Source organism: Phyllostomus discolor, chromosome 2 (assembly GCF_004126475.2).
Source record: "Phyllostomus discolor isolate MPI-MPIP mPhyDis1 chromosome 2, mPhyDis1.pri.v3, whole genome shotgun sequence".
Classification (NCBI taxonomy): domain Eukaryota; kingdom Metazoa; phylum Chordata; class Mammalia; order Chiroptera; family Phyllostomidae; genus Phyllostomus; species Phyllostomus discolor.
This window is the reverse complement of record NC_040904.2, coordinates 93,980,330-93,990,725: the sequence shown is the minus strand read 5'-3', so window position 1 is coordinate 93,990,725 and position 10,396 is coordinate 93,980,330. Positions and strand designations below refer to the sequence as shown.

The 10,396-nt window shown below is 41.1% G+C and overlaps 1 protein-coding gene across 13 annotated transcripts in view; it reads left to right on the top strand.

Moving 5' to 3' along the window:
- Positions 1-10,396, top strand: part of ZBTB20 (zinc finger and BTB domain containing 20) — a 708,962-nt gene that overhangs the window by 607,971 nt on the left and 90,595 nt on the right. The window lies entirely within an intron of this gene.

Genomic DNA, 10,396 nt, shown 5'->3' with positions numbered 1-10,396 from the left:
CGAAGGGAAAAAAAAAATTAGGATTACTCTTTAAAAATGGATTTCACTGATTTCCAGACCCAGTTCCTCAGATCCCAGGTCCTCAGATCCTCAGATCCTTGAACCGCAGCCTCACCTGTCATGTGGCCTTGGCCTTTTTCTGAAGAAATGTCATGGATGTTGGGTCTGAGTGGCCTGAGCAGGTTCCTCCCAAGGCTCTCTTTCCAGCCACGTAGGCTTTAGTTAATGTTGTACTTTTTCATAACAACCCAGAGGCTCGTTTCCCAGAACTACTAGAGATCTCACTTTCCTGAGGACTGCCTGCCTGATGACTCCAGACATACCTCACCCTGTATAAAAGTCCTGTATTCTTTCTTTGTTTCTTGTTTGTTTTTGTTGTTGTTGTTGTTTTGGGTTTTTTTTTTTTTTTTCATGCAATTGCAGCAGCCAAGGTCTCTAAACAACTAGATCCCCTTTTGGTAGATGAGTCTAACTCTGCAACTTATGAAAATTTAACTTTCTCACACTCAAATAGGCTGGTTCCCATCTTCATTTTGGATGTCATTGCAATTTAGAACATTGTATTTCCCCCGTTCTCATTTTATTTTTTAAACCAAAGGACTTTGATTTTTTTCTTTAATTCTTACAGTCAAAATTAAAAAGCCAAATGAATTCCAGGCTTCAAACTCTGAGAATTATATTTCAGCCAGTTTGAGTCTAAAATGTGCTACCGAGAGCCCACTGGTGACGTGCTCGTGGCTTCCCTCCATGGAGCGCCGAGCTTCGTGTAAGCCTGTGGCTGTCCGGAGCTGCGGCCTCTGGTCTCCCGTCCCTGTTCCTTCACAGCTTCTGTGTGTTCCTGCCGTAGCACCTTCAGCCGTGAACATGCCATTTAATCAGTGGTATATGAAAATGGACTTGGTACAGCCAGCAATAGCTAGGCCAGAATCGATTGGCTATTTTTCAAAGGGAAAAAAAAAAGAAGAGAGAAAATTGCTCTTTTAATCTAGGTAAATCAAACCGTGCCTGCTTGCTTTCCACCTGTAGCTAAGTGTAGGCAGTGCATTCAGACTGAGGATAGTACTTTTTAGTGCTTTTTTTCATGCTTATCTGCTTATGGGAAATCACCAGGGTGTCTACAAAGCTGAGTTTTCACATTCACATAAGAAAGCTTGTGCTCTTTTTCTCTTAAGAAAAAAAATCTTCCCTTTTGCCCCATCTTAGAAGATTTGAATGAAAGCAGAATACATTCAGCCTTTTTTGCCTTTTTTGCCTTTTTTTGTCCTGCCACAAAATCATATCGGACTGTGTCATTACAGTGTGTTGCTTTGGGCAGCCTCGTGCTGTATAAAGGCAAAGACCTTAATTGGGTTAACAGAACTCAGCAGGAGCGAATGTCCGGCGAGCACTGCTTTCCCACTAGGCACTTCTTCGCTTTCGGTGTGTGTACAAAGCGGACACCAGCTTGGGAGGAGCTGCTTTTCCTACGGATTTGTTTTTGTAATGCTGGGACTTTCTCTTTTAGTGTATTATCAACAAGTGAAATTAATTTTTAAATGAAAACTGGGCTTTGTTTTCCAAACTACAAAGGTAGAGGGTGAGGTAGGAATGTGCTGTCAGGTTTGTTCGGTAGCATTGATTTGTAACCAACAAAGGAAATGTCTACTTATGAGACACAAATCAATGCAACCAGACTGCGAAAGTGCAAAGAGAGATGTGAGAAAATTATTCAATCGTTAGTCTTCTATGGAATTTAAAAACATGGAGGCTTTTGATTGTTCCAATCCCAAAAAAGAAAAAAGGAAGTGAGTAACTGAAAGAAAGGAAGGGAGGACATGATGACGGGTTCTAATTTCATCAAGGTTTTTCTCTCATGATTATGGAAAGGTCAGACAAGGTTATAAGATTCCTGAAAGATTAGCAGTGTTGTGAATGAATTTCAGAACTCATTAACCATGTCCTCAGATGCTGTTGTGGAAACTGGTAAAAAACCAGTTTATGCCAGAACTGCTTTCGTCTGCCTAACCTTGGCTACTGTAAAATTGACAGTTTCTTGCAAGCTCTCTTTATCCAAAAATAATCTATAACTAGTAGACCTAACTCTTACATGGTAGTTTTCATCATATAAACACATTGCAAATATTAACAAATAGATCAAACAAATAAAAATATAACTCAAGGAAGTGAAGATATTAATTTTGTAAAACTTTCCCAGTTCGGAAAGAGACGACTGATCAGAGCTGAAAGTATGATACGCAGAATATTTTATATAGCCTGGACTGAGGTTTCAAAGTGTTAACAAGTTTCTTGAGCACTGACTTCAAGAATTGTCCATAGCTTATCAGATGTGTGTATTTTAAAGTTATACTAAAAGGCTCTTTTCCCCTCCTATAGGTCAAACGTGATTCTCCTTTCTCCCTTCTACCAAAAATCATAACACTGTTAGGTTGCTTAGCAGCCTTCTTTACAGAAGCAGGGGAAAAGTACATTTCAACACAATCCATATCCTAACTTTCACAGATTATGAATTATACTGATTTCTCTTTTGGGGGGAAGGGAGAAAAGATAAGATGTCACTTTCTAAACACTTAATATAAAAAGCTGCACAATGTTTTATGTTTTTCTAATGTCCAGTAATGCCAGAGTCGATATTCAAAATCTAGGGGAAAAATTAGAAATGCAGAGAAATTTTTTATCTTGACTATGTGCTTTTGCTTCTGTTCCTATGATAAAGTCAATTACCAAGATTCTTACCTCATCCTAAAAAAAATGTGCTATTTCTTTACTTCTCACCGTATCATGTTAGTACATTACCTGCAGAAATCAAGGGAGTGAAATGGAATGGATCGGAGACCTATAAGTAAAGTAATCAGGAATGGGTTTCTGGGCAGCCCCTTTGAAAATAAGAATCCTTGCAATAAAAGAGCATGAATGTCTCACTCTGTGTTACACAATAATACCCTGAAGTCTGATTTCTGGCAGTTCTGACTTCTGAATTACAACCCTGAACAAAGAAGTAAATGGAGAACAAGAAAGACCTTAGAACATCCAAATGAGTGTCCCGGAGTCTCTGACCAAACTCTGCTTTCAAGCAGTATTGTCTCTATAACACTCATTTATCTGATTTTCCAACCCAAAGCAGACTAGAAAATACATCTAGAATGGAGGGCTGGAAGGAGATGGCTCACAAAAGCAGGGCCACCAGTGAGCTATGACAGTGAGAGTGGGCTGCAGCTCGGCCTGTGGCCATTAGACTGAGTGGTGAGGGGCGAGGCCAACTTTCAAGAGAAGTAAAAGTGTATTACTGAGAAACTGGAGCATTGAGTATTCACAAGGATGACCCTGCATCATAAGAGAAAAAAGTGAGATAAGCATACTCCTTTTAAGAAAACAGGGATACGTAAATGTTTTCTACTAAAAAAAACAACGTAAAACATATTTTATTGCTTAATGAGTCAAGTTTATGTAATTAAAAATATATATGGGACATTTCATTTCCCAGTATAGCTTTTCTGTTATTCTTTTAGTAATTTAGAATAAATTAGAAATGGTTTTGTAGTGACGTTACAAAATCTATCCAAAATTACTCAAACAAACACCTTAAAAGGAAGCATATTTATTCTTGAATATTTTTTAAGCTCAAATTTCCTAAAATAAAGATACTCTCTGTCACTGACTGTAGTTACATATGTTATCATCTGGAGTGAGGCACAGTGCTCATATTTAGCTGGTTTACTGTTTACTTTGTAATGCGTCATTATAAGTGACCAAAAGCATGCTACAGGAAGTTGTTAGTGTGTTTTTTCATTGCTTATGCAACTTCCAAGTAGAAAATGTTCTTGAGACCAGATGGTAAAGAACAGTCGATTGCAAGTTCTATTCTCCAGATGTATTGATGTTTTATGTCTTCTTGAAGCCAGTTCAAATACATTTGTGAATTTAAGTCTTGACTTTGAGTAACCCTTTCACTTCTGCTAGCTCTTAAGAATCGGGCTAGAATATTTAATTCCCTCTGCAGCCAGCTGTACCGTGGAGTGGCAATGCCACGCCACATAATTCAGCTGAGTAAAAGTTCATCACACGCTTCCATACACGTCCGGGCACCGTGCTGCCGTGACTGCTCTGTGTTTATGTGCACAGTACTGAACCTCTCTCCAACATTGTCCTTTTCCAAAGTGTACTTGTTAAAGACTTTTTTTTTAAAGACACTTACCCAGTGTTTCTGCTTGGCATGTAGGTGTTTTTTTGTGGTCTGTTTGTCTGTTTGTTTGTTTTTAATGTGCTCAGCAATTTGGGAGTTTGCTGGAACACAGATGAGTTAAGATAAAAAGCTGTTTTTCAAAAAAAAAAAGCCTCTAGTAAGTAAAAATGAAGATACTATATCTGAATGAAAGTGAAAAGTTATCCCCTTGTATATTTTTAAAGCTTCCCAAACCATCCCCAGCTCTCAGCCAAATGTAGCCTACCCAGATTGTCTTTAGGAAAGTAGCGATTCACAGAGATTCGCAGTTAACCGTATATCAAACTGCACACTGTCTTCAGTCCCTGCTCACAGCTCACCATTTTAGAATGTAGTGAGATATGCCAGAGCCCTACCATCTGTTTAATGGGCTAATTATGTTTGCCACATGCCTACTTCACAGGAATACCATGAGTGAGGTTGCCAAACATCATACAAATATATATGTTTGTATATATAGATATAAAAATATACACATAAATAAAATCATATACATATATAACACATCCAGCATTTCTGAGTTTCATTCTATCTTTTGCTATCAGAATATATTACAGCTCATCACATAAACCCAGCTAGGGACTGTCAGAGTTTATTATAACGCATGTCATGGCCGTCAGACTGAGGGGTGCTGGGGACAGACACTCAGATTCTATATGCATACCTCTGTCATTGCCCTTGTTAGCTGTGCCCTGTTTCTGTTAAAATCTTGAGATTTTAGCTTCATAATTAAGAGAAATTTTATGATACTTTGTTGTTGTATCCAATGTTTTAACTCCTTCTTTTGAGAAAGGATATTTTTTCCCTTATTTAAAAAAAAAAAGTCAGGCTATTTCTATCTCTTTCATACAAGACTAGAACTTTTTAAAAAAGATTTTATTTACCTATTTTTAGAGGGGAAGGGAGGAAGAAAGAGAGAGAGAGAAACATCCATCAGTTGCCTCTCACAGGGTGCCCCAACTGGGGACTGAACCCACAATCCAGGCTTCTGCCCTGACCGGGAATTGAACTTTGCAGGATGACACCCAACCACCTGAGCCACGCCAGTCGGGGCAGGACAACAACTTTTCTTTACAGGCCTATGACTTTTCTCTTATGTACCACAGTTTCTGTATTGGGCCTGCTCTAAATGCTCTCCTGTTTGTCCTTTTAGGAGGATGCTGCAACTCCTAACGATCTTTTTCCTTGGTGTTCCCTAAGCACTTTCTGGATAAGTATTTTTCACTGGCTCCCATTATCACAAGGGCTAATTATCGCTGCGAAATTATCCCTGGGTCTCAAGTTAGGTCAACCTAAGTAGCTTCTTGGATGTAGGGTTTGACACAGGTGGGTCTTGAAAGGCAGGAGGGATTTTAAGCAGTAAAGGGAGGTAAACAAAAAGCACTCTAGGTGAAGGGAATTAAACTGGCAAAGGAACAGGACAAAGATGGAAAGAGCGAGTCACCAGTACCTGGACTGTCTGGTCGGGATATGCTATAAGCTCCCGGTATTGGGTGTTCCGTGGGGCACCTTTGTCTGTGTAAAGGTAGCTCAGCAAGCGCAAGCCTTCTTGGCTTTGAGGATGTCGTGGCCTGAGAAATATTGGGAGAAATATCCACACCAGACTGTAAATCTAATAAGTACCATTTTCTTTAAAAATGAGAAACAGTAACAATATATTAAACTATTATTGCTGTAACATTTTATGTAGTCTTTTGTAAGCTACAGAAGAATTTTTAAAAGCTTTATTTTTTTACAAGTGTTAGAATGTCTTCATATACTGCCTTAACTGAAGTAAATTATTCAGACAGAGCTGTTTTGTTTTATTTGTTTTGTTTTTCCAGCTTTATGCTTACCAGGGATTTCACAAATGAGTTGGAAGAGGAAAAAGAGCCAGGATGTAAATATAGAAGTAACCCCGTCAGATAGGCTTGCGTGAGCATGAACAAGGGCTCTGACAGGATGAGGAAGAATCCTCGTCAGTGCCAGAACAGCCATGTTCTTGTCTTCCTCGTGGAAGTCTGATTCGAAAAGAGGCACTGGTATGGGAAGAAAGCGAGAATTAGTCCCCTATTATTTTCCCATGTATGTAAGGAAAAATGACTTGCACATTTACTATGTGACTTCTAGAACCCAGAAACCTAAAACCTGTTGCAAACCACACAGGCAGATCAGGACATGGCAATATATGTACCAAAACGAGCTGAGTTGGAGGCAGAGGGCGGGTTACTTTGTCACCTGTCTTATTTACACTCATTGAATGTTACAACTGGAAAGACTCTTAGAGACCATCCAATCCAAGATTCCCATTAGGCATGTGAGAACGGTGAGACTTAGGAGAAGTCTGATGACTTGTAATGTCATGCGACGGTTGGCAAACGTGGCTGGGGACACCAGCCTCCTGACTTACAGTCGATGCCTCCCACCCACACCTCGCTGTCATTCCCCCCATTTCCCTGTAATCACTGCTGAGAACTTGGACTTTGCCTCATCCCACCAACGTTGCTTTGTGTATCTTGATTGTCAGCGAGCTCCTCAATGAATTGCTTTGGATTAAAGTTTATTTTACAATGATAAACTGTCAGATTCTTATAAATGATACCAAAATTAGGATGGGTTCTCAGAAGCATTCTGAGTATTCTATATACAAATACCAAGAAGCTCACAAGATAAACATATATACCTCTTTTTCACCAGGATCCTATCATTCGTATAAAAATGACATGATTGTATTGTTGCGGTTTTTAAGGTTTCTGGAGTTCCAGATGTTTGTTGGAACATGTAAATAGGTCAGACCAGATCTGCTCGTTTAACCTCTCGAACTGTGCCTGAGACGCTCTTAAACTGCTGTGCCTGGGGAAGAAGTCGTTCCCACCGCTGTCAGTATCTCCAGTTCCTTCTGTTACACTGATTGCCTGTTGGGCACAAAACAAAGCTGTGCTTGGTGTTTTACTGGTACTCTGTCCCATGATAGAGGAGGGAGAATATGATGAAAGTCTGGCATAGTCCAGCTGCCTTTCGTGAAGTGAGAGTCCATCATTGACAGCAGGCATTTGATAAATGCTTACTAAAAGGATGGAAAAAGCATCCATGCTTTCTCCTTTTCAAAAAAAGGCTCCGTTTCATTTGAAAATTGACTGTAAGCTTCTGATACACTGTCATGTGGTTTGTTGCACCACACATGGTTATTATGATCTACTTGTCAGCAAAAACCCAGAAATATTCACTGTGGCAATGGAAGATAATGTAATAACCCAATTTACATTTTAAATGTGTCTGACCCACCAAGTCCTTGCTCAGGTACCAAACACAGCACTGTGAAGGAACTAGCTGACACAGTGCCCTGAAATTTCAGGTGCATGTAGTCACCTCACAGATGCACAGCTAGGCTGGTTTTTGAGGCCAAGAGGAGAGGAGGCCAATTTCCCACTTTTCTAGAAGCAAGAACCACTCAGTAACACATTTACAGGAATTAGAGGGAAGAACCTTTTTTGAAGAAAGCTGTCATCTCATGGCTGTTTTTATCAAAACATTGAGTCTATCAGCATTCCAACTGTAAGAACAATTTAATTCACAAAGCAAATGAGATAAGCGGAAGAGTCCGGCCCCATCAGCCACATCCCACCACCATGGTCCTCTTTTCTGTGGAGTGATTTAGTGATCAAGATCCCTGTTGTTCTGCACTGAGATGTTTGTGGGGGAAAGCTCGAGCTCCTCTCCTCCAGAAACCACGTCCGTATGGCTTACAGGAAAACCACCAGAGGGCAGTTGTACAGGTTTTGTGATCCACTCCAGCCAGGTTTGCAGGTGGGGATAATGGAACCCGAGCAATTTCCCTTCCTCTTCCTCTTCCTCTCTCCTCTCTTCCTTTTTATTCTTTTTCTTTCTCTTTCCTACTTCTATTCAAAACTCTTTTGTTTACTGATTTGGAGAATATTCCAAAAGGAAAGAGGCAGCATAAATTCTATTTTGTGGGAACACACAATCATCTTGACATGTAACTATATCCATATGCCTTTGTCTATTTCTAAACAACTGTAGAGCGTGCGGAATAGCCCAGGTGCTGGTCTTCAAAGTGGGTGTGTCCTAAGACATTCCTTGCTGAAGCAACCTCCTTCACTGTTTCATGTTGTTGAGCAATCAAAACAGAGAAGCAAGTTTTCCTTCTGTGGTCCTAGCCCAAATGAGTGGCAGCGTTTGGCCTCCATCAGTGATTTTCCACAAAGCCCTCCCTCTGTCCAATATATGTGGTGTCTAGGGCTCCTGGGAATGCACAGTCAAAACATAGAGCCTGCCACCATGGTTCTTAGTGAGGGACTGGTGACATGGATGTGGCAGATTCCTGTTAGTGTTTTCCTCACCCACCTTTTAACTTGCTAGCTAAGACCTATTTTTTTCCTTAACCAAATTAGTGGTTTAAAGAAAAACTTTTCTTCATAATTTTGAGTCATTTTTTCAGACTGTCCTATTATTTTGCTTTTTGGTAATCAACTTAACAGGTGGCTGAGTGGGGATCATGTCTGAAAAGACCTCACCATGTCTTACAAGGCAGAGATTATGCTCATGGGAAAAATACAAGTATTCAGGTACAGGGCTCTCTCTGCCAAAGAAAGTGGCTCAGATAACAGTGCCTAATACTGTATAGCCTGCAGAGTGGGACTTCGCAGCCGTGTTTTCAGTTTCTTTTCACTTGCTGGAATTTTATGCAATGACTGTAGCCAAGAACCTTTGGAATAGCTGTCTCTGGTCACACAAAAAGGAGAGAAGGAAAAAGTCCTTTGGAAAGTATGCCTTGTTGGTACAAGCTAGTGGCCAGTCTAATGAAACTTCTACCCTACTCCCAACCCCCTCCCTGCACCTCCCTTTTTGTCTTCGGGGTTTTTATATATTAGTAGTGTGTTAGAGAACGCATCTGTCTGGTGTGTTTGGGGTTCCTTGATATTTCAAATACTTGGAAGAAGAACACTTGTTTTCTACACTTTATTAAACTAGCTCAGTTAAACATATTGGTCATCAGGCCGTGTGATGCACGATTCTTCAATGTATTTTAAAATCCAAATAAAAATCAATCGTGCTGGCCAGCGCCTCTCTCCCTCTGCCTCCTCCGTCTGTCTCGCTTTACTGTGAGGCACAAGGAGTAGTGCGCGTCTGTGTCTGTGTCTGTGTGTGTGTCTGGGAGGAAGACAGACTCCCTACCTGTAAATGGCTTGCTATTATTAGACGTTCGGTTACCAGGGGTTATGTAAGACAATTGAAGCTCTGTTTTTTAACAGAGACATGATTCATGCTGCTTGTAGTAACAGTAACCACCTCCAAACGAGACAGAAACCAGACGCAGACAAAGGCTGGAGAAATCAATGCCGACTCGGTACAGCCATTCTGCTGATACCCTCTGCCTTTCAATCAGAGCACTTAGGTTATCAGGAGAGGAGGCTCCTCCGAATTCTGGGTCTTTTCTGTCTCCTGGGGCTGCCAAGTGAAATCATGTGGGCCGAAGCTGTGTGCACAAGAAAACCGGGCCTCAGGGGCAGGGATGTCTGATCTCCCTCCCGGGCCTCCCCAGTGTTTCAGACGCACCTGGGGGAACAGTATTGGTCACCTCCATTGTGGCTCAGAATTCTCTGTACGTTCTACTCAGAAAGGCTGGAACCTGAGTGTTTGGCTCAGCCACTCAACTAACTTTGCTCAAGAGATGCGCTGCAGCACTGCTGGAAGAGGAGAGGATAGAGTGGGATTTGAGCTGGTGCCAGTGCTTTATTACAGCTTCTCCCAAAACCTGAATGGAAGTGGACTGGCTGTCAGCTCCCACACACAGGGAACTCTTTCCTCATTCTTCCGATAGTCATTCTTGAGACTTCATTGATTTAGCACTTCACAGAATGCAAAGCACTCTCACGTGCATCAGCTTGTTTTAGCCTCATGACTTCATGAGATAGGCAGAGCACACATCATTAACCAACACCGTGATGCAGGTGAGAGGTTGTGCAGCATGATGGTGATTATGTCATTTATTGACTCCTCGCCTGTGATTTTATAGGGCTGAGAAAACTTAGTGACTTGACAGCAGTCACACAGCTAGTTCTTATCAGATTCAGGAAGACAATGCACATCTTGTGATTCTCCATCTAGTGCTCCACCTCTAAGATTTGCCACAAAGCTTCTTGGCAACCATGGCATTTGGTGGGGGGACCCCAGGAT